The sequence below is a fragment of the Lathyrus oleraceus genome, chromosome 6, assembly GCF_024323335.1.
Source record: "Lathyrus oleraceus cultivar Zhongwan6 chromosome 6, CAAS_Psat_ZW6_1.0, whole genome shotgun sequence".
Taxonomy (NCBI): Eukaryota; Viridiplantae; Streptophyta; class Magnoliopsida; order Fabales; family Fabaceae; genus Lathyrus; species Lathyrus oleraceus.
Genome location: NC_066584.1, coordinates 462,040,071 through 462,065,116, shown reverse-complemented (window position 1 = coordinate 462,065,116; position 25,046 = coordinate 462,040,071). Strand labels below are relative to the sequence as shown.

The 25,046-nt window shown below is 39.9% G+C and overlaps 1 long non-coding RNA gene across 1 annotated transcript in view; it reads right to left on the bottom strand.

Annotated features, from left to right (window-relative positions):
- Positions 1-241: 241 nt before the first annotated feature.
- Positions 242-25,046, bottom strand: part of LOC127092003 (uncharacterized) — a 52,136-nt gene continuing 27,331 nt past the window's right edge. Inside the window, exon 2 of the long non-coding RNA XR_007792059.1 lies at positions 242-607. This is a non-coding gene — a long non-coding RNA (uncharacterized LOC127092003). The remainder of the gene's footprint in view (positions 608-25,046) is intronic.

Sequence of the window (25,046 nt, the reverse complement as noted above, 5' to 3'; positions counted from 1 at the left end):
TAAGAAGGGCTATGTTCTTATTCATAATGTTAACATAAATTTGATGTAGATCATTTTATTATCTCAAATTATGGACTTAGAGGTTTGAATGTCAGACTTGAGTTTTTTTTTTTTTTTTAATTTAAGTTTTTATGGTCACATGTAATGCCCTTTGTCAAATTCATCTTTAAGTTCTAGACCACTTGGATAATTGGGAAATAAGGAAACATGTATTAAGGTTCACTATCTTAAAAAAACCAAGTTACTTTTAAAAAGATATATAATTTGTTATCCTACATACAAGTTACATTAAACAATATATAGAAGATTTAAATGAAATTTAAAAAAACTAGTGTTTGAATGTACATTTGAAACGATTTATTAACCTATCTCTAATCTTACTCAGAATCCTGTTTGCACATCAATAAATTCTCTTCTCAAAACTCCCATTGAGCAATCTCTTCACTTGAATCCCACCCTTTACATTAGTGACATGTTAAGAGAGGAAGAGTTAATTCAAATTAATCTACATTTAAGTTAATGATCATTCGCATGGTGTAATCATTACATGAATTATCTCCATAAAACATTGCAACCTAATCACATAACATGCCACAAGATATAATACCTTGGTCGATTTTCGACTTGGAAGAAGAGTTGTACTGCCTTTTCCCCAATATGTCACCATGATTTTCTAGCTACTCCAATAGCCTCATCATCCAAAATTCGTATTTGAACCCGCAAAAACAACATTGATCAATTATTAAGTTAGTATAAAAGTTTGCATCAAATGTCAAGCACATTCGCCTTACAAAAGGCATTGTAACATCAGGGTCCCTAAAACTCCTATTGGTTATACAACATCATAAACATAAAATTATCAGTCCAAATACAAACCCGCTTCAGCAAAAACACACTTGACGTGTGCCATACTAAATAACTTGCAGTGAAAACATTTTTGTCAACACATAACAATTAAAAGGGGGCATATTTTAAACTCAAAAAGAGTAAGAAGGTACAATCATGACAGATTCTACAAGTGAAGAATTCGTGTCATTCAACTCACAACCATCTCGTGAAATCAGGGAGACACACAAGTCTCACTAACGGTTTGATTCTCAAAGATATTAGAGCTCACCATTTTTCTCAGAATTCCCACACGAGCCAAAATAATATTAAGAGAAACTCACACGTGTGTACCCTCTCTCATTACCCTATTCATCCCTGTAAGACCCCAATTTTGTCCCTAAGATCCCTCATGGCATCATGTCATATCATTTCATTGCCTCAAGGAACATTGTGCACCTTGCCTCCTTCCCTATGGATGGGTTATCTTTTTGAGATTGGTTCTTGATCACCAAGCATGTTTTGCATTTGTATATCACTGCTTTTCCTTTTATCACTAACCAAAAGTACAAAAATATGTCATTTAACCTTTGTCTTGCAGATGAAGCAACCAACAGTCAAAGCAGTTAAAGGCAATCATTGAGCAATAGATGGTGGCCATTCTTGAGAATTTGGACACCATGATCATTATCAAGAGTTCATATGAGCTATGATATCATTTTGAATCAAAATCCCAAATGGTAGAGGCTTGAATTTCATCAGAACATTTTCAGGTTAACTGGAGGCCTAGAAAGTCAACAGCCAAGTCAACTGTGGATTTGGAGGTGGGAAGTGATTGGAAATACTTCATTCATGTTCAAACAAGTCTCATTTGACATTTCAAACATCCACATTGAAGAAAATAAAGTCAGGTCAAAACTTTCCAAAAATAGAAAGTGACCTATAATTCAAATTTGCCAAAAATGGAAAGGTTTTAACCTAACTTCAACTTCAAATTACATCATCAAGAAAGATTCAAATGAAATTTTGTTGAACATGAAAGTTTTAGATCTTTCTCTCCCATTTCCAAAAAGTCTAAGATCATCAATTTCTCATGTGTGGTTAAGGACATATGATCAAAACATGGAAAAGTGTACTTGAAGATTCAAATGGGCATAACTTCTCAACCAAAACTCCAAATTGGATGGTTCTTTTTGCATTGTTCTTATTTTGACCTATAATTTCCAAATCATGCATTGCATTTCATCAATTATCATCATATGAACATTTGCCAATTCACTTGATTTTTGGAGGGAAAATATGGAATTTAAAATTTGTGCATTATTTGAACATTACACCATTTCCATTGGCTCCAAAACAGATTTTTGAGTGAATTCAAACACAAACCCGTGCACTGTTCACCATGCATTCCCATGCATAAGGATGAAAAGCTAAATTGCAATTACACCTCATTTTGCTAATTCCACTTACCATTGGCTAAACATGATTAGAAGGGTGATTAGCATAGCATATATAAATGAAACCCTAACTGTTTTCAGCATAACAACAATCACAATTTCAGATCTAGAAAATTTCTCAAACTTTTTCTCTCAAATTTTCTTTCATTTTCTTCAAACAATTGCATTTCTCTTGGTTGATTCATCATTCTGAAGCATCATTGAGCAAGTTTGGAGGTAGAATTCAAGAAAATCGTGGCACATGGAAGCATATTCAAAGCATGAAGCATCAATGGTGATTTGAGATTCTGGTTGAATTAAGTGCGATTGAACCTCCAGCTTTCATCCAATCAACTTCACAAGCTTCATAGAGGAACTGTTGAGCCAATACAAAGCCTGAATCAAGCGAATTCCATTTCTGCACTTCAAGAGGTTACAAAATCGATCTCTTTATTTCTTAAAATTCTTATGCTATTATGATAGATATTGTGATGCTGAGTAGTTTGAGCTTTGAATCTTGCGAATCCATGCTGTTTTGAGTGAGATATGGATGTTTGAATTTTTGATGATGAATCTTCTTCACTTCGATCCATGCATGTGTGATGTTTTCTCGATGAAATGTTTGTTGATTATTGATGTATGATGAAGATACTACACAATGATGTGCTCATTTTTAATTTCTGGATGTGTTGAATTTTTCTGGAAATTTGTGGATGAAGATCTTCATGATCTTCATGATGTTCATACTGTTCCCAGATTACCTGCGAATTTTGCCATGAAATGCATATGTTTTCCTGCGAATTCTGTTGCCAGTTCATCCCACTTACCTGCGGATTCCAATTGCCATGCATGCACGTGTTTTAGGGTTTAGGATGAAACACTGTCGTTTCAGCCTTGGCGTGCTTCAGTTCAAATGTGAACTGACTTCGATTCCTGGCCAGCGCTTTTATTCAAATGCCATGCTTATTTTTCAATTTCCCTCCTATTTCATATCCATGCTTCATATGTCATTTTTTTATTTTTTCTTCATCTTACAAAATTCATATCTAATTGAATAATCATCCAAAAATTATGAGGTTTTTTGCATTGCATTCCTTATCTTGTCTATTATTTTTTGATCATTTTTCCATAAATTGTGCTTGGCTGGATTTCATTTTGTGCTAGGGAATGTAAACATGTATGCATTTTGTACCTTGCCTTGCTATATCATTTGTGAAATGCTGGTCTTTTATCCAATGAATCTGAAAATTTGCATGATGAAACTAGACTCATTGCATGACATTTTGGTGTTGATTTGGTATTTTTACCATTTATCATTTCTGTTTTATGATCATGTTAAGTTGGTGTGACAATTTGTGTCACACCTTTGCTTGTCCAACTTAGGTGATGTGTTTACCTTCCAAATGATCTCCAATTGTCCTGATTTTTTGTGTGATGCATGTTATGAATGTTGTGATTACTCATGAATTTTTGTTGGAATTATTTGAATCATTTCTGATTTAATTGAGATTTTTCATTCTGGTTGGTCACATTTGAGCTTTAAAATTGTCTTGAACTTCAATTGATCACGAAATGTTTTTGGTATATGATATTGATGTGAGACCTTTTGGATTGTTTCAAGATAGGTTTGAACTTGATTCATGTTAATTTTCAGCTTCTGTTTTGAATTTTTTCTCCATCTTTAACCCTAGGCTTTGACCTAGTGGTTTGCCTCTCACATTTGAGCTTTGATTTCAGGTTGACCATCCAAGTTCCATAGTTGTTGATGCTCCATCATTTGAGCATTGATGTTTGCCTTTGATTACTAATCTTTGTGTGTTTTGTAGGTTGATGTTGACTCATTTGAGTTTGACTTTTGGCTTGCACATTGTGAACCTTGTCTGATTGTCTGATATTAACTATTGGTTGTTTGTCTGTATAGTTGTACTGATTTGTTTGATGTTTCCACAGGTACATAAGTTTCTTAAGTTCATTTTGAACTTGCTTTTGCTTGGTTGCTTAACCACTTAGGTATAACCTCTAATCTTTATGTAGTCTGGAAGACCTGTCCTGTTATGTGGGCAGGCACCTGTCTGAAGTCCTCCTTAAGAGGCAATGTTTGTGATTGTTTACTTTTTGTGCCAAGCAGGAAAAGTCTTCTTATGAGGCAATTGGCAGATAAAAGAGATGTGTAGTCCATCTCCTGCTATTCAGTGTGTCATCCACTTTGCTCACACAATGTGTTGATGCATTAGGGATATTAACCCAAGATCTTATAGAGTCTACTTGTAGAGAAGAGTTCCTACTTTCTGAACTCCTACACATTCTATTATTCAAAGCTCTCCCAGGCCAGGGATAAGAGCTATGAGGCACACCCCTCATCTCCATTTCATCTGCTTCACCCTAACTCTCAATGTTAGGGTTAAGAGCTCAAATTACCCCATTCCAGTTGACTGTAAAGTCTAACCTTGCTTGAGCCTAATTGATTATATATAGTGTGTGCTAACTGACTTGATTGTTTGCTTACTTGATTCATCTGTGCATATTTGCTTGAGTGTGTCTTTGTGCATTTATCATCATCATTTGTATATCATTTCATAAGCTTTTCTTTATAGCATTTTGCTCTGACCATGGAGGAGACAAACATAAGTCCATTACTTGGCAGTTGTTCCTATGATATGGTGGGAGACTAGTATAAGTCCATTGATTGGCATCTGGTATCCTTGTTTGTTTGTTTTAGGAGATTGGTATAAGTCCATTGATTGACATCCGGTATCCATGTTTGTTTTGTGAGACTAGTATAAGCCCATTGATTGGCATCTTATATCCATGTTTGTTTTAGGAGATTGGTATAAGTCCATTGATTGGCATCCGGTATCCATGTTTGTTTTGTGAGACTAGTGTAAGTCCATTGATTGGCATCCGGTATCCATTTTTGCTTTGTTCATTTGCTTATTTGCTTTGTTGCCTATTCCAAAGGAATCACTTGGATCATCTACATATGATTTCAAGAGGTGAACATCTAAGAAGTTTTACACTCCCTCACCCTCCCACCTTTGTGTTTCTTTAAACCTCCATCTTCGCATGTTAACCCAAACCAAAAAATATTGTGCAAACATTCTCATCTCTTTTCAAATTAGAAACCTAGGCCTTAAGCCTTTGACTTTTTCAAACTTCATTTTCATAATACTTCTTTTGAATTGAATCCTAATCATACTTTGACCATCTTTTGTGAATAAATCCTAATTGGTTAATTTCACTCATTCAATTGTTTTGTGGCTTTGTCCATTCTTGATAAGTTTTCATACATTAGCCATAGGTTTGATTTATCCTAGTTGGTTGATGTTAATCTCACCTTTTGTCCTTAGTGATTGAATTGTAAGACTTCCTTGCTTATTATAGGGTTAACCCCTCACTAGCAAGTTGAAGCTTTTCTCACATGGTGGATTTGTTGTTTGTATAAGGTTGAGTTTTCTCCCGTGGATAACGAAAGACCTTAGGGCTTTTGTTTTAAAATCAATCCACTCATATTTTGGAAATCTTTTAGCCGAACTACGAGGTTTTGTTCCTGTAAAGGTACGTAGGCAATGGATTCTTCCATCCAAACACAAAAAATAATAACTTGTATATTCTTTTCTCATCCCTTCATCCATGTTTGCACAATAAATATTTCATAAACAAATAACATTTCGTACAACAAGTGTGAAAAGGGCTCCCTAGGAGTACCTAGGACGTTTTGGGTGCCTAACACCTTCCCATTGCGTAATTAACCCCTTACCCAGATCTCTGACCTTTTCATTAGTTTTCTATGTGTAAAACTTCTTAGGCTTTTGTTCGCTTTTTAGCCATTCTTTTGGATAAATAAAAGTGCGGTGGCGACTCGATTCTTTGTATACTTTGCTTTTGGTTTAATCAATAAATCATAAAGTGACGAATACACCGCTACAGAAAAGTGGCGACTTCACTGGGGAAAGCAATTTCCTTGGTGGTTTTACCTACTTTTCACCCTTGTTGTATGATATTATTTATTTGTTATGTGACATATTTTTCTACAATTTGGAATAACTGTATTGATTGTAATGTTTGAATTGCTTGATATACAATTGATGTTTGCTTGGTGATCTCTGTAAGATGAGTTCTATACCCGAACTCGAGTGCACCTTAGGATAGGAGAATGGCGTAGTCTCGTCGACTTGTGTGGAGTATTCCTTAGCAAGTTGACTTGCGAGTCCATTCACTTGGTGGAGGTCATGTTGGATTAATAATGTCACACAAGTTATTTGTGGTTAGGCATTATTCTTTCAATCATGTGCCTTAGAAGCCAAGGACCTTAGTTTACCAAGCCCATCTTGGCCTATTTTTAGGACGTAGTGCGGAGGTCGTTCAGATGTCAGATCTGATGCGATTGTTACGCGATACTACACTCATAAGAGTCTCTCTTGAGAACATTTTTGGAATACGAGTATTCGTTCCTCCGATAATATTCGAAAGATGGGATGATGACTATGGGAACCTCTGATAGAACATGTTCGGCAGGTTTAAACCCTAGTACACTCCCTTTGGGTGGTTCTTAACCGAGACTCCATGCTCGTGACTCTCAACAAACCTGTGATTCATGGTTGAGTCGTTCAGACATCCTTAATATCAATGGAACTTGGGTGTCGATAAGGTGAAAACCCTAATCCACCAAAATGGATGATTGATATTAAGGATGATTGAGCCGGTTCAGGTACCGTTAATATCAATGGAACTTGGGTGTCGATAAGGTGAAAACCATAATCCACCAAAACGGATGATTGATATTAAGGATGCTATGAGTTTTCCCATGACCTTTGTCTGGTGTGCTTTGCTTGATCCTTGAGTGTGATTGTTGCATTCACACATTCATGCATTCATGTCATCAGAAAAAACCAGAAAAAATTTCAAGGAACTTAAAGGGTTTATTTGCAAAATTTTCAGACATGGAAAGACCAAAAAGGCATACAAAGAAGTACAGCTTTAGACAGCCCGATCTGAAAGAGTTAAGGAATCTGACATCTTATGTATTGGATCCCTTGGGTTTCAAAGCTCGTTATGGGAAGCTTTTGCCTCTGTTGACTACTCAGGTTGACGAAGGGTTGATGAGTACTTTGGCTCAGTTCTATGATCCTCTGTATCATTGCTTCTCTTTTCCGGACTTCCAGCTGTTGCCTACGCTCGAGGAATATGCTCATCTTGTGGGTATTCCTATTCTGGATCAGGTGTCGTTCAGTGGCTTAGAGAGTATTCCGACTTCTCGAGAGATCGCAGACTTGTTGCACATAGATGAATCTTTGATTGAGGCGCATATGACCACCAAAGGTGGAATTCGGGGTCTTCCTATTGATTTCCTCATCGCTCAAGCTACCGTTTATGGGAAGGCCATGAGTGAGGATGCCTTTGAGGCTTTATTTGTGCTGCTCATCTATGGTTTGGTATTATTCCCCAACATCGACAAATTTGTGGATGTGAACGCCATTAGGATCTTTTCAGTTCTTAATCCCGTTCCGACTCTGTTGGGCGATGCCTATTTCTCTTTGCATCTGAGGAATGCAAAGGGTGGAGGAGTTATTGTGTGATGTTTGCCTTTGTTGTATAAGTGGTTTATTTCTCACTTACCGCAGACAGTCGCTTTCAAGGAGAACAAGGGATGTCTATGGTGGTCTACGAGACTTATGTCTCTCACTAATGATGATATCTCTTGGTATGATCGCGTGTATGATACAGTTCAGATCATTGATTATTATGGTGAATTCCCTAATGTGCCTCTTCTTGGTTCATGTGGTGGGATCAGCTACAATCCTATCTTAGCACGTCGTTAGCTTGGGTTCCCCCTAAAGGATAAACCTCATAACATTTTGTTAGAAGGTGTGTTCTTCCAGGAGGGTAAAGAACCCCAAGGCTTGAAAGCCAGGATGGTCCGCGCTTGGCGCAAGATTCACAAGAAAGGTAGGAATGAGTTGGGTCCGAAGAACTGGATTGCTTTGGAGCCATATACTTCTTGGGTCAGACAGAGAGCTTCTGAATATCTTATGCCATATGATTATCCGAGACCTACACCATTGGTTGTGGCTGGGCCTTCAACCCTCCCTAACCAAGGCGTAGAGGAGTTGAGAGACGAAGACCTTTCACGTGCTTGGATCCGTGAAAGAGAAGAGTTGCTTCAGCAAATCAAGGAGAAGGACGCTCTGATTGAATTCCTCGAGCATCAGGTAATAGACGATCCGAATGATACCTGGACTTCTCTGCTTCCTCAGTCTTCCAAATTCTGGAAGAGGAAGTATGATCGACTTGCGAAAGAGAAAGCGGATATGGAAGCAGCATATGAGAGAGAGATCAAGAAGCTTTGTGTTTCTCGTCTTCCAGCATCCCGAGCTTCTAGGGATCCATAGGATGTTTATTTTCCTTTTCCCTTGTAATAATCAAAAATGCTGTACTTCTTTGTCTTGAATATATATTTGATGAGATATTTTCCATATGCTATTAAATGCTTAATATTTCAAATTTGCAAATAGAACCCTAAAAGTTCCTTGAAAATAAAACAAAGCATATGCACAAGCATTGCATGCATCATCTTGCATAAGCAGGTTGTTCTGGTCTTCTTGTCTGTGGCCTAACTCCGTGCTCTTCATTCATTTTGAAGACAAGCTGACTCATCGGTACTATACCAGAGCCAATTCTGCAAGAGTGATGGATCAGTTAGAACAAGAGAACAGAGAGCTGAAGGATGAAGTCGCCAGGCTCACTGCTTTGATGGAGCAATTTCTAGCTGCTCAAAATCAACCTTCTCCACCTCCTGCAACTCCTCCCCAAAGGACTGTTATATCAGAGATTGTCTCCTCGACTGTGCCAGCTGCCAGTGCTCATTTCATGCCAGCCATGCCAGCCGGGTTCCCGTGGGGTATGCCTCCAGGTTTTATGCCTGATATTCCAGCTCCTACTTTTGCTTCTATGCCGGCATCTAGCCCGGTCCTCGCAATGCCTCCTCCTGTCGTGCATACCACTCCTAGGGTAGACGACACCATCTATCATTTTGAGTCGTCTGAGGGCCCAGATGTTAATGAAAAGATGGATGCTATGAATGACCAATTCCTCGAGCTCCGAAAGGAATTGAAGACCCTCCGAGGGAAAGATCTATTCGGCAAGTCTGCTGCTGAACTCTGCTTGGTTCCCGGTGTGAAGATACCCGTCAAATTCAAAGTCCCTGACTTTGAGAAGTATAAGGGGAACACCTGCCCTCTCGCTCACCTGGTCATGTACGCCAGAAAAATGTCTACTCAGACAGATAATGATCAGTTGATGATTCATTATTTTCAGGATAGTTTGTCAGGTGCAGCTCTTCGTTGGTATATGAGCCTTGATAGCGCAAACATCCGATCCTTCAACGATCTTGGCGAAGCCTTCGTCAAGCAATACAAATACAATGTTGATATGGCTCCTGACCGTGATCAACTCAGGGCCATGTCTCAGAAGGATAAAGAGACATTCAAGGAGTACGCCCAGAGGTGGCGAGAGTTGGCAGCTCAGATTACTCCTCTGCTGGAAGAGAAGGAGTGACTAAGATCTTTCTGAAGACTCTTAGTTCATTTTATTATGAGCGGATGGTCGCGAGTGCTCCCTCTGATTTCACCGAGATGGTGAACATGGGGATGCGTTTGGAGGAAGGTGTCCGGGAAGGACAGTTGTCTAAAGATGAGAGCTCTTCTAAACGATATGGGGCGTTTAAGAAGAAAGATGGGGAGGCACATGCTGTGCAATCCCATGCTAAACCGAGAAGACCCTCTGTTAAGAGGAAGTCGGTGCGTCATCAACACCAGGTGGCTCATATAGCACCTGTCTTCAGAGACAACAACCAGCATCAGCAACAACCTCAGTATCAACAGCAACATCGTCCACAGCAACAGGCTTACCAGCCTCGTGGCAGCACCAGTAATCAGGCCAATTTGAATTATGATAGGAAAAAGATCAATTTCGATCCAATTCCTATGTCATATGTTGAGCTATATCCCTCCTTGTTGGAGAGGAAACTGGTTACACCCAGAGAGCCTCCAACTGTGCCTGCTAACCCGCAGTGGTGGTACAAGCCTGATCAACATTGTGTTTATCATTCCGGTCCTCCGGGACACAATATTGAGAACTGCTATCCATTGAAGACTAAGGTTCAAGACCTTATGCGATGCGGCATTCTGAGCTTTGAGGACTCAGGCCCGAATGTTACGAAGAACCCATTGCCCGAGCATGGGAAATCAGTGAACATGGTCCAGGGTTGCCCTGGCAAATATAAAGTCAAATATGTGAGCCATATTCGATAATCATTGGTCGAGTTGCATCGTCTGCTGTGTCAGTACAGCCATATGGAGCATGACCATGACAGATGCCGTATCTGCTCCGTCAATAGATTGGGTTGTCGCCAAGTGCGAAGAGAGCTTCAAGAGCTGTTGGATGAGGGTACCATTGAGATTCTTCAAAACAAAAATGTTGATGAAGACGAGCCAGAGGTGAATGTGATTTCTCCTGTGTTCAAACTTCCCGAGCCTGTTGTCATCCGTTACGATGGTAGCAAGCAAAAGGTCTCCCCTTCTCTGTTAATCAAGCCTGCAGGCCCTGTGCCTTATTCTTCGGATAAAGCTATTCCCTTCCGATATAATCCCGTTGTTGTTGAAGATGGGAAAGAAGTGTCGTTGCCTTCAACTTCGATGGTGAATATTGTTGATGTGAGCGGGTATACCCGTAGTGGTCGTGTGTTTTCAGCACCTAAGCCTCAGGCTAGAGTCGTTGCTTCTGATTCTGCTGAGCATCCGGTTGGAACTGTGGTGAATGTTCCGAATCCGGCACCTGTTGCCAAACCCTCCTCTGTACAAAAGACTCCTGCTTCTTCTGTTGGCCCGAGTGGCGCTGTGAATGAAGAATGTGATGAGATGCTGAGGCTCATCAAGAAGAGTGAGTACAATGTTGTAGACCAGCTTCTACAAACGCCGTCCAAAATCTCCATGCTATCTTTGCTTCTGAATTCAGAACCCCATAGGGAGGCTCTGCAGAAAGTTTTGGACCTGGCTTATGTTGATCATGACGTCACGATTGAACAGTTTGACAGTATAGTTGCAAACATCACTGCTTGCAACACTTTGAGTTTCTGTGACGCTGATCTCCCTGAGGAGGGAAGAGACCACAACATGGCTTTACATATTTCCATGAATTGCAAGACCGATGCCATGTCCAACGTGCTGGTGGACACTGGATCATCTTTGAATGTATTGCCGAAGACCACTCTTTCGAGATTGTCATATCAGGGGCCTCCTATGAGGCAGAATGGTGTTGTTGTGAAAGCTTTCGATGGGTCGCGTAAGACCGTGATTGGGGAAGTTGATCTCCCAATCAAGATTGGACCAAGTGATTTCCAAGTTACCTTCCAGGTTATGGATATCCACCCATCTTATAGCTGTCTCCTTGGTAGACCATGGATTCACGAGGCTGGCGCTGTGACATCCACCCTACACCAAAAGCTGAAATTCGTTAAGAATAAGAAATTGGTTGTGGTAGGGGGAGAAAAGGCTCTCCTGGTTAGCCACTTATCTTCTTTCTCATATATTGATGCTGAGGATGAAGTTGGAACTCCTTTTCAAGCTTTATCTATTGCTGAGCCGATTGAGAAGAAGTCTCTTTCATTTGCTTCCTATCGTGATGCGAAACTGGCCATTGAATGTGGTGCAGTTGCTGGTTTGGGGAAGATGATTGAGCTTGAAGATAATAAATCCCGGGCTGGCATTGGCTATTCTTATGGGGCATTCAACGAGCAAGGGTTGTTCAAGAGTGGAGGTTTCATCCATGCTGATCAGGCTGAGGAAGCTGCTGCTATTCTGGAAGAGGATGCAGAGGACTTGAGCAACTTCATCATACCTGGTGGTGTCTGCCATAATTGGGCCGCTGTGGATGTTCCTACGGTCATTCATAAGTCAGCGTAATTTGTTCACTTTGTTTCAAAACCCTTCTCCCATGCCAAAAGGAGAAGTGATGACATTGTTGGCAGCATTTATGCAATGATATTTCATTCAATTAATGCATTGTTAAACATTTGTTTTTCCATTTGTTTTCACTTTTTGCTTTTGCATGAAATCAGTGATCACAAAAAAAAAACCCTAATAACAAGAATAAAAGCAATCTTTTCATCTGCATAATGGTTTGCTTGTTTAAATTCTAAAGTTTTTTTTATTATTATCCAAAATCATTATGCAGGTTGATTCTAAAACCCATTGAACATAATGATCCAAGGCCATCTCCCAATTTTGAATTCCCTGTATTCGAGGCAGAGGAAGATGATGTTGAAGGGATTCCTGATGAGATTACCCGTCTCCTTGAGCACGAGAAGAAGATCATTCAGCCACATCTCGAGGATCTGGAAACAGTCAACTTGGGGTCTGAAGATTGTGTTCGTATGGTGAAGATTGGGGCACTTCTTGAAGAGTCTGTCAAGAAGGGGTTGATCAGTTTGCTACGAGAATATTCCGATATCTTTGCTTGGTCGTATGAAGACATGCCGGGTCTAGATACAGATATTGTGCAACATTTCCTGCCTTTGAAGCCTGAGTGCGTGCCTGTGAAGCAGAAGCTCAGAAGAACTCATCCAGATATGGCAGTGAAGATCAAAGAGGAAGTTCAGAAGCAAATTGATGCGGGGTTTTTGGTGACTTCTACATATCCTCAATGGGTGGCCAATATTGTGCCTGTGCCTAAGAAGGACGAAAAAGTCCGTATGTGTGTTGATTACAGAGATTTGAATAAAGCTAGTCCGAAAGATGATTTTCCTCTACCACACATTGATATGTTGGTAGACAATACAGCTAAATTCAAAGTCTTTTCCTTTATGGACGGATTTTCCGGATATAATCAAATCAAGATGGCACCCGAGGATATGGAGAAGACAACATTCATCACACCTTGGGGAACATTCTGTTATCGAGTGATGCCCTTCGGTTTGAAGAAAGCCACGTATCAACGTGCTATGACTACCTTGTTTCATGATATGATGCACAAGGAGATAGAGGTCTATGTTGATGATATGATTGCTAAGTCCCGAACGGAAGTTGAACATGTTGAGCATTTGTTGAAGCTTTTTCAGCGTTTGAGGAAGTTCAGGCTTCGTCTCAATCCGAACAAATGTACATTTGGAGTCCGTTCCGGCAAGTTGTTGGGTTTTGTTGTCAGCGAGAGAGATATTGAAGTTGACCCTGCGAAGGTCAAAGCAATACAAGAGATGCCTGCACCCAAAACTGAGAAGCAAGTCTGAGGTTTTCTTGGCCGCTTGAACTATATTTCCAGATTTATATCCCACATGACTGCCACATGTGCGCCGATATTCAAGCTCCTCCGAAAAGATCAGTTTCATGATTGGACCGAGGATTGTCAGAAAGCTTTCGACAGTATCAAAGAATATCTGTCTGAACCTCCGATCTTGTCTCCGCCTGTAGAAGGAAGACCTCTGATCATGTATTTGACTGTTCTTGAAGACTCGATGGGTTGTGTACTCGGTCAACAAGATGAATCAGGGAAGAAAGAATCTGCTATCTACTACCTCAGTAAGAAGTTTACTGATTGTGAGTCTCGATACTCTATGCTTGAGAAGACGTGCTGTGCTTTGGCTTGGGCTGCTAAGCGTTTGCGCCAGTACATGATAAATCATACAACTTGGTTGATATCCAGAATGGACCCAATCAAGTATATTTTCGATAAGCCTGCTTTAACTGGGAGGATTGCCCATTGGCAGATGCTGTTGTTTGAGTATGATATCGAGTATCGAGCTCAGAAAGCTATCAAAGGTAGTATCTTGGCTGACCATTTAGCGCACCAGCCGATTGAAGATCATCAGTCTGTTCAGTACGACTTCCCAGATGAGGAGATTCTGTATTTGAAAATGAAAGATTGTGATGAGCCTACACTTGATGAAGGTCCAGAACCTGGTTCCAGATGGACAATGGTGTTTGATGGCACTGTAAATCAGTATGGAAATGGTATTGGGGCAGTAATCATTACTCCTCCTGCCACGCATATTCCGTTTACAGCAAGGCTAACTTTCAAATGCACGAATAATATGGCTGAGTATGAGGCCTGTATTATGGGACTAGAAGAATATATTGATTTGAGAATCAAACAGCTTGATGTGTATGGTGATTCGGCCCTGGTTGTCAATCAGATCAAGGGTGAATGGGAGACGAATCAACCAGGTCTCATCCCGTATAGAGATTATGCGAGGAGGATTTCAACGTTCTTTACAGAAGTTGACTTTCATCATATTCCTCGAGAAGATAATCGGATGGCAGATGCTCTTGCTACGCTTGCTTCAATGATTGTGGTCAAGTATTGGAATGAAGTTCCCAACATTGCCGTGATGCGCTTGGATAGACCAGCTCACGTGTTTGCAGTTGAAGAAATGAATGATGACAACCCTTGGTATTTTGATATCAAGAATTTCCTCCAGAACCAGGTCTACCCGCCTGGGGCATCTGTGAAAGATAGGAAAACTTTGAGAAGGTTGTCAGGCAGTTTCTACCTCAGTGGTGAAGTGTTGTATAAGAGAAATTTTGACATGGTTTTGCTCAGATGCGGGGATAGACACGAAGCAAACCTGTTGATGACTGAGGTCCATGAGGGTTCATTTGGTACTCATTCCAATGGACATGCCATGGCTAGAAAGATGCTGAGAGCAGGCTACTATTGGCTGACAATGGAGTCTGACTGCTACAAATATGTGAAGAAATGCCACAAGTGTCAGATTTATGCGGATAAGATTCATATTCCTCCGACACTTCTGAATGTGATTTCATCATCATGGCCTTTCTCTATGTGGGGAATCAACATGATCGGCATGATTGAACCGAAAGCGTCCAATGGGCACAGGTTTATTCTCGTAGCAATTGATTACTTCACCAAATGGGTTGAAGCCGCTTCGTATGCGAATGTGACCAGGCAGGTGGTTGTGAAGTTTATCAAGAATCAACTGATTTGCCGTTATGGTGTGCCAGATAAGATCATTACTGATAATGGATCTAATCTGAATAATAAGATGATGGATGAGTTGTGCGCTGAGTTCAAGATTACACACCATAATTCCTCTCCTTACAGACCAAAGATGAATGGGGCTGTTGAAGCTGCTAACAAGAATATCAAGAAGATTATCCAGAAGATGACAGTTACGTACAAAGATTGGCATGAGATGCTGCCATTTGCTTTGCATGGTTATCGTACATCTGTCCTCACTTCAACAGGGGCAACCCCTTTCTCTCTTGTTTACGGTATGGAGGCTGTTCTCCCAGTAGAGGTGGAGATCCCATCAATGAGAGTCTTGATGGAAGCCAAGTTGACTGATGCTGAATGGATTCAGAGTCGTTACGACCAGTTGAATTTGATTGAAGAGAAGCGATTGACTGCCATGTGCCATGGTCAGTTATATCAGCAGAGAATGAAGAAAGCATTCGATAAGAAGGTCAAGCCTCGTGTGTTCCGAGAAGGTGACCTCGTGCTCAAGAAAGTCTTGTCTTTCGCGCCCGATTCCAGGGGCAAGTGGACTCCAAACTACGAGGGTCCATATGTTGTTAAGAGAGCCTTTTCAGGCGGTGCTTTGATGCTTACAACAATGGATGGGGAGGATTTCACTCGTCCTGTGAATTCAGATGCAGTCAAGAAATACTTTGCCTAAAAAAAGTATGCAAAAGAAAAACAGAATAGCTCGCTAAGTTGAAAACCCGAAAGGGCGGCTTAGGCAAAAATGAGCGTCTCGGTGGAGAACCCGAAAGGGCAATCCAGGCAAAAGTTAGAGACATAAAAAATGAATTTGCATCCCGCTAGATTGAGTACCTCACCCTGGGGCAATCTAGGCAAAAATTAGGGATATGGCAAGTAACTGCATCCTGACAAGACTTTCTGTTCCACAGCTGTCTGTTCGTCAGAAATTCTCGATTCGTCGTCGACTGAAGCTTCGCATACATCGAGATTCAAATTGGTAGAGAAAGGATCATTATGTTCAATGTAGCCCTCTTCCAATATATATCATTGATTTCAAATTTGTACAGATCTATGGAGTCTTGCCATTTGCAGGCTACCATTCCATCAAATCAATTTGAGCTTTTATTCAATTATTTGCACTCTTGTTTGTTTCGATTCAGCAAATGTTTTGCATGTTTTAATTGATAAAATGTCATTGTTTTAAACAAATAAATTTTTCAAATTTTTGTTGCTTTAAACAAAGTGAACATTCACAATGATGAAAGGATACTTAAGAATTTCTCAGTGCTCTCCCAAGGGTGGCATGATTTCCAACAGGTAAGACATTTGTTCATATTCCTGGCATGGTTGTATCCTCTTTCTCCAGATTGTTGTTGGGGTTGTTCCCCAAGCAGAGCTTTTGTTGGGGTTGTTCCCCAAGCAGAGTGTTTGTTAGGACTTCACAGTTCTCTCCAACAGTTTTATCTCCTCAGCATGGGTGTTTGTCCCTTGGAAGATTCAGTGATTGGCGGGTTGACATCCCGGTACTTCATCACTTTCCTCAGCACAGTCGCTAGTAGGGTTTGTTGATATGATATGCTATATTCCTCCCCATCGGAGCGCTTGTTGAGGTTTTCACCTCTTATCCCTTCAGCGAAGCAGTGTTTATTTTCCTCCTCCACGGTTGTTGGGTTTCTCTTGGAGGGTTCAGCATTTGGTGGTTGATTCCCAGCTCTCCTCCTCATCCCCAGTGGATTCCCTAGTAAAGCCGCCAGTAGATTTGTGGTATGATGGATTGTATCTATGTGATTCCTCAATAGAGTTGGTCTCCCCCAACAGAGTCAGAATCCCCGCCAAGAGTGGTATTCTCAACAGAGTTGCTTTTGTGGCATTTCCTGCCTGTTGAAATCTCTGTTTTCCCCAGTTGGGTCGGTTGGTGGTCTATCATCCAGAGATTTGGTTGATTCCCTGATGCTTTTGATCCCTAGTAGAGTGGCTTATTGCAGAATCTACTTTTATGTGATCTATTTTCCATCCGTGGGTGTATTCCCCAATGGAATGGCTGACAGTATTCCCAGTAGAGTTGCTTGTGCAGTTAGATTCTACATCGATGATCTGTTCTCCCTTTGTGGGTTGTTCCCCAGCGGAGTTATTTGGAGTTGCTTTCGTGGCAGTTCTCGCCTGTGCAGTGAACTCTTGTTTCCCAGTTGATACTGAGAATCCCCCTGCATATATCTTGGGACTTCTCTAGTTCCCCAACAGTTTTGTCTTTGTGGCTGTTTACGCCTGTTGTGACTTTCTGTTCCCCAGTTGGGTTGATTGTTGATCCATCACTCGGAGATTTTGTGATATCTCTGATCTTTTGGCCTCCCCGCAGATCTTTGCTTTTTAGCATGTAGATCTCCAACAGATTGGCTCTCCAGTTGGATTCTTTGGTCATCCCTCTGGAAGTGTAGTACCGGACGTTTGATTCCTGGGCCTGTTTGCGTTAGATATGGCTGTTTTGTCAGCATTCATCAAATATAAATCAAGCATAGTCATGCATACTCATAAACATTCAGATATTCATGTTGCATTTGTTGCCATATATCTCTTGTTTGTTGTTTCTCGCTAATGGGTGATATAGATCTCTCCAATAGATCTCCCCAAGCAGATGTCGGGTGTTTTAATCTCTCCATATAGAGTCATCCCCATAAGTAGAAAGTGTTTGTCTTTCCTTCTGCAGTTCCCCACTGAGATATATCCTCGTGGATGACGGTTTCTTCCGTTTCCCCCCAACACATATATTGGGATGGATCTTCCTATTGAGTTATATCCTCATAGGACGAGTCTTGTTTCAGTCCGTCTGTTCGGTTTGATCCTGAATTGGCATTTGTCAACCGTTTCTTGTGCTTCCCTGTGGAATAAACGAACGAATTGCCCAGTAACCGGCAATAGTTCTTTTTATCCCCCAGCGGAATCTTTTGGGCCTCTACCCTTATACCGGTAGTTGTAAGTCCTGTGTTCCCTATTCTTAGCGGAATTTGTGGTTATATACCTTTTATTCCTCAACGAGAGTCGATGGTTTTCTACCCAGTAGTCGGTAGTCGTAAATCCTATTTTCCTGCTCTCCAGCAGTTTGTGGTTTGTTATGAACCCTATTTGTGTTTTCTCGTGAGGAATTGTGGTTCTTCCATTCCCCACGCAGAGTTGTTGGTTGTCTACCCGTATTCGGTAGATGTAAACCCTATCTTTTTATCCTCATCAGAGTTGATGGCTACTACCCCGTATTCGGTAGTTGTAAGTCCTATCTCTTTTCCCCTAGCAGAGGTAGCCTTTGTGGTTCAGTCTGGTTGATGGTGGATTTTGTGGTCTTCTACCCAGTATTCGGTAGTTGTAAATCCTATGTTGTTGTGGTTTCATCCCCAACGGAGTCTGTGTCTCCCTGTGGAATAAGTTGAATAATTGCTCAGTATTTGGCATTCATTCACCCTATCCCCAGTTGAGTCTTTGGTTTTCTACCCCGTATTCGATAGTCGTAAACCCTAATTTCTCCCCTTTGCATAGTTAACCTTGTTGCTCATCCTAACCGATGATGGTTACTCTTTGTGGTTATCTTCATTCAATATTCGATGTTGATATTCCCTCCTTGCTTCTGGGTATTTGTCGTTTGCTAGCAATTGTATCCCCAGCAAGTCCTTATGGGTAATTGCTGTTTTTGCAATTCATCCCCAGTGAGTCATCTTTCATTTACCCTTTTGCTTGGTAATGATTGTTGCTCCCTTTGATTGGTCATCTTTATATACCTAGTTCGGTATCCCGATGCCTTTCTTTTCGGTCGATTTATCCTTTATTAACCCAGTAATCGGTTGTGGATAATCTTCCATGCGAGTATGTTATCCACGTTCTGACGGTAATGGATAATATGTCTCATGCACTCTTCAGTCGAAGCCTGTTGTGTTTCCCCAGTCGAGTAAGATTCGTGTTCCTTTTGCGGAATCGAATATTTCTTTGTTTCTTGAATAATTGCCGGATGCTTGCAATTTATCCCCTGTGAGTTATCTTTCGTTTGTCTTGTTGTTGTTGGTAACGATTGTCTCTCTTTTTGGTTGGTCACCTATTATATACCCAGTAACCGGTATCTTTGGTGTCTCTTCCTTTGCGAGTATATTATTCACGTTCTGACGGTAATGAATAATATATCTCATTCACTCGTTGGTTGGAGTCCTTTGTTGATTTTCCCCAGCGAAGTAAGATTCGTATTCTTTGCAGAATCGAATATCCATCCTTTGACAAGTTTGTGTTTTGGATGATGAGTGTTTTGGCATATATACCAATTCACGTTTTCGGTAGGTCACCTATTATATACCCAGTAACCGGTATCTCTGGTGTTTCCTTCCATGCGAGTATGTTATCTACGTTCTGACGGTAATAGATAATATATCTCATGCGAGTATACTATCCATATTCTGACGGTAATGGGTATTATATCTCATGCGCTCTTTGGGTTTGTTCCCCAGCTGAGTAAGATTCGTTTTCCCGTTGTGGATTCGAATGTCCATCCTGTAAGTCGATTTGTTTTTTCAAGCCCTCCTTTCGGATGATGAGTGTTTTGGCATATATACCAATTCACAATTCGGTCGGTCACCTATTATATACCCAGTAACCAGTATCCCTGGTGTTCCTTCCTTTCTGCTCCCTATTATGACCTTGGTCCCCTATGGAGTAAGACTTTCCTGAGTAGATGTACCTTTTTCAGGTCTTTCTCAGATGTTTGGTTGATTGATATCTCTCACCCTTATACCGGTCTTAGATATTCTTTCTTCCTGAGCCTGTTACCCTTATACCGGTAACACCTCATTCTTTGTTGCTTCTCCAGTGGAGTTTCTGCTGTGATTTTACCCTTTTGCTGTATTGGCGGTTTCCCCAATATACGCATTTTTCCCCGGTAGGGAGGTTCTGTGTGAATCTTTTTCCCTAGTCCGAGTCCGGATTTTCATCCGAGGTATCCTTCGTGGATAGTTTGAGTCAGCTTGAGTCTTTCCAATGAATGTGTCCTCCTTTGGAATTCTTCTTTCCCTGTTTGAGTCTTTTGCTCCCCAGTGAGGTCTCTAGTCCAGTCGTGTCCTGTTCACACCGCGTCAGTTTCCCCTAATTCAGAGTCGTGTCCTGCTCACGCTTTCTTTTTCTTATCCCCATGAGAGTCTTGTTAGAGTCTCTGTTCCTGGTGAGTGTATTACTCTGATGGATTGTCTTTTCTTCTTTTGTGGACCAGTATTCCCCACAGAGTTTTGTTTCTTTTACATGCATACATTTGCATCATGAGGTCTCTTAGGGATCAAAATTTGTCTCATTAATGTTATTTAAGCCCATTCTACCGCGTCGAGATGAAGATTTCTAAACTTCACTTCTCCGGCTAGAATGACCTTAAATAGGGGCATCTGTAAGACCCCAATTTCGTCCCTAAGATCCCTCATGGCATCATGTCATATCATTTCATTGCCTCAAGGATCATTGTGCACCTTGCCTCCTTCCCTATGGGTGGGTTATCTTTTTGAGATTGGTTCTTGATCACCAAGCATGTTTTGCATTTGTATATTACTGCTTTTCCTTTTATCACTAACCAAAAGTACAAAAATATGTCATCTAACCTTTGTCTTACAGATGAAGCAACCAACAGTCAAAGCAGTTAAAGGCAATCATTGAGCAATAGATGGTGGTCATTCTTGAGAATTTGGACACCATGATCATTATCAAGAGTTCATCTGAGCTATGATATCATTTTGAATCAAAATCCCAAATGGTAGAGGCTTGAATTTCATCAGAACATTTTCAGGTCAACTAGAGGCCTAGAAAGTCAACAGCCAAGTCAACTGTGGATTTGGAGGTGGGAAGTGATTGGAAATACTTCATTCATGTTCAAACAAGTCTCATTTGACATTTCAAACATCCACATTGAAGAAAATAAAGTCAGGTCAAAACTTTCCAAAAATAGAAAGTGACCTATAATTCAAATTTGCCAAAAATGGAAAGGTTTTAACCTAACTTCAACTTCAAATTACATCATCAAGAAAGCTTCAAATGAAATTTTGTTAAACATGAAAGTTGTAGATCTTTCTCTCCCATTTTCAAAAAGTCCAAGATCATCAATTTCTCATGTGTGGTTAAGGAGATATGATCAAAACATGGCAGAGTGTACTTGAAGATTCAAATGGGCATAACTTCTCAACCAAAACTCCAAATTGGATGGTTCTTTTTGCATTGTTCTTATTTTGACCTATAATTTCCAAATCATGCATTGCATTTCATCAATTATCATCATATGAACATTTGCCAATTCACTTGATTTTTGGAGGGAAAATATGGAATTTAAAATTTGTGCATTATTTGAACATTACACCATTTCCATTGGCTCCAAAACAGATTTTTGAGTGAATTCAAACACAAACCCGTGCACTGTTCACCATGCATTCCCATGCATAAGGATGAAAAGCTAAATTGCAATTACACCTCATTTTGCTAATTCCACTTACCATTGGCTAAACATGATTAGAAGGGTGATTAGCATAGCATATATAAATGAAACCCTAACTGTTTTCAGCATAACAACAATCACAATTTCAGATCTAGAAAATTTCTCAAACTTTTTCTCTCAAATTTTCTTTCATTTTCTTCAAACAATTGCATTTCTCTTGGTTGATTCATCATTCTGAAGCATCATTGAGCAAGTTTGGAGGTAGAATTCAAGAAAATCGTGGCACATGGAAGCATATTCAAAGCATGAAGCATCAATGGTGATTTGAGATTCTGGTTGAATTAAGTGCGATTGAACCTCCAGCTTTCATCCAATCAACTTCACAAGCTTCATAGAGGAACTATTGAGCCATTACAAAGCCTGAATCAAGCGAATTCCATTTCTGCACTTCAAGAGGTTACAAAATCGATCTCTTTATTTCTAAAAATTCTTATGCTATTATGATAGATCTTGTGATGCTGAGTAGTTTGAGCTTTGAATCTTGTGAATCCATGCTGTTTTGAGTGAGATATGGATGTTTGAATTTTTGATGATGAATCTTCTTCACTTCGATCCATGCATGTGTGATGTTTTCTCGATGAAATGTTTGTTGATTATTGATGTATGATGAAGATACTACACGATGATGTGCTCATTTTTAATTTCTAGATGTGTTGAATTTTTCTGGAAATTTGTGGATGAAGATCTTCATGATCTTCATCATGTTCATACTGTTCCCAGATTACCTGCGAATTTTGCCATGAAATGCATATGTTTTCCTGCGAATTCTGTTGCCAGTTCATCCCACTTACCTGCGGATTCCAATTGCCATGCATGCACGTGTTTTAGGGTTTAGGATGAAATGCTGTCGTTTCAGCCTTGGCGCGCTTCAGTTCAAATGTGAATTGACTTCGATTCCTGGCCAGCGCTTTTATTCAAATGCCACGCTTATTTTTCAATTTCCCTCTTATTTCATATCCATGCTTCATATGTCATTTTTTTATTTTTTTCTTCATCTTACAAAATTCATATCTAATTGAATAATCATCCAAAAATTATGAGGTTTTTTGCATTGCATTCCTTATCTTGTCTATCATTTTTTGATCATTTTTCCATAAATTGTGCTTGGCTGGATTTCATTTTGTGCTAGGGAATGTAAACATGTATGCATTTTGTACCTTGCCTTGCTAAATCATTTGTGAAATGCTGGTCTTTTATCCAATGAATCTGAAAATTTGCATGATGAAACTAGACTAATTGCTTGACATTTTGGTGTTGATTTGGTATTTTTACCATTTATCATTTCTGTTTTATGATCATGTTAAGTTGGTGTGACAATTTGTGTCACACCTTTGCTTGTCCAACTTAGGTGATGTCTTTACCTTGCCAAATGATCTCCAATTGTCCTGATTTTTTGTGTGATGCATGTTATGGATGTTGTGATTACTCATGAATTTTTGTTGGAATTATTTGAATCATTTCTGATTTAATTGAGATTTTTCATTCTGGTTGGTCACATTTGAGCTTTAAAATTGTCTTGAACTTCAATTGATCATGAAATGTTTTTGGTATATGATATTGATGTGAGACCTTTTGGATTGTTTCAAGATAGGTTTGAAGTTGATTCATGTTAATTTTCAGCTTCTGTTTTGAATTTTTTCTCCATCTTTAACCCTAGGCTTTGACCTAGTGGTTTGCCTCTCACATTTGAGCTTTGATTTCAGGTTGACCATCCAAGTTCCATAGTTGTTGATGCTCCATCATTTGAGAATTGATGTTTGCCTTTGATTACTAATCTTTGTGTGTTTTGTAGGTTGATGTTGACTCATTTGAGTTTGACTTTTGGCTTGCACATTGTGAACCTTGTCTGATTGTCTGATATTAACTGTTGGTTGTTTGTCTGTATAGTTGTACTGATTTGTTTGATGTTTCCACAGGTACATAAGTTGCTTAAGTTCATTTTGAACTTGCTTTTGCTTGGTTGCTTAACCACTTAGGTATAACCTCTAATCTTCATGTAGTCTGGAAGACCTGTCCTGTTATGTGGGCAGGCACCTGCCTGAAGTCCTCCTTAAAAGGCAATGTTTGTGATTGTTTACTTTTTGTGCCAAGCAGGAAAATTCCTCTTATGAGGCAATTGACAGATAAAAGAGATGTGTAGTCCATCTCCTGCTATTCAGTGTGTCATCCACTTTGCTCACACAATGTGTTGATGCATTAGGGATATTAACCCAAGATCTTATAGAGTCTACTTATAGAGAAGAGTTCCTACTTTCTGAACACCTACACATTCTATTACTCAAAGCTCTCCCAGGCCAGGGATAAGAGCTATGAGGAACACCCCTCATCTCCATTTCATCTGCTTCACCCTAACTCCCAATGTTAGGGTTAAGAGCTCAAATTACCCCATTCCAGTTGACTGTAAAGTCTAACCTTGCTTAAGCCTAATTGATTGTATATAGTGTGTGCTAACTGACTTGATTGTTTGCTTACTTGATTCATCTGTGCATATTTGCTTGAGTGTGTCTTTGTGCATTTATCATCATCATTTGTATATCATTTCATAAGCTTTGCTTTATAGCATTTTGCTTTGACCATGGAGGAGACAAGCATAAGTCCATTACTTGGCAGTTGTTTCTATGATATGGTGGGAGACTAGTATAAGTCCATTGATTGGCATCTGGTATCCTTGTTTGTTTGTTTTAGGAGATTGTTATAAGTCCATTGATTGGCATCCGGTATCCATGTTTGTTTTGTGAGACTAGTATAAGCCCATTGATTGGCATCTGGTATCCATGTTTGTTTTAGGAGATTGGTATAAGTCCATTGATTGGCATCCGGTATCCATGTTTGTTTTGTGAGACTAGTGTAAGTCCATTGATTGGCATCCGGTATCCATTTTTGCTTTGTTCATTTGCTTATTTGCTTTGTTGCCTATTCCAAAGGAATCACTTGGATCATCTACATATGATTTCAAGAGGTGAACATCTAAGAAGTTTTACACTCCCTCACCCTCCCACCTTTGTGTTTCTTTAAACCTCCATCTTCGCATGTTAACCCAAACCAAAAAATATTGTGCAAACATTCTCATCTCTTTTCAAATTAGAAACCTAGGCCTTAAGCCTTTGACTTTTTCAAACTTCATTTTCATAATACTTCTTTTGAATTGAATCCTAATCATACTTTGACCATCTTTTGTGAATAAATCCTAATTGGTTAATTTCACTCATTCAATTGTTTTATGGCTTTGTCCATTCTTGATAAGTTTTCTTACATTAGCCATAGGTTTGATTTATCCTAGTTGGTTGATGTTAAGCTCA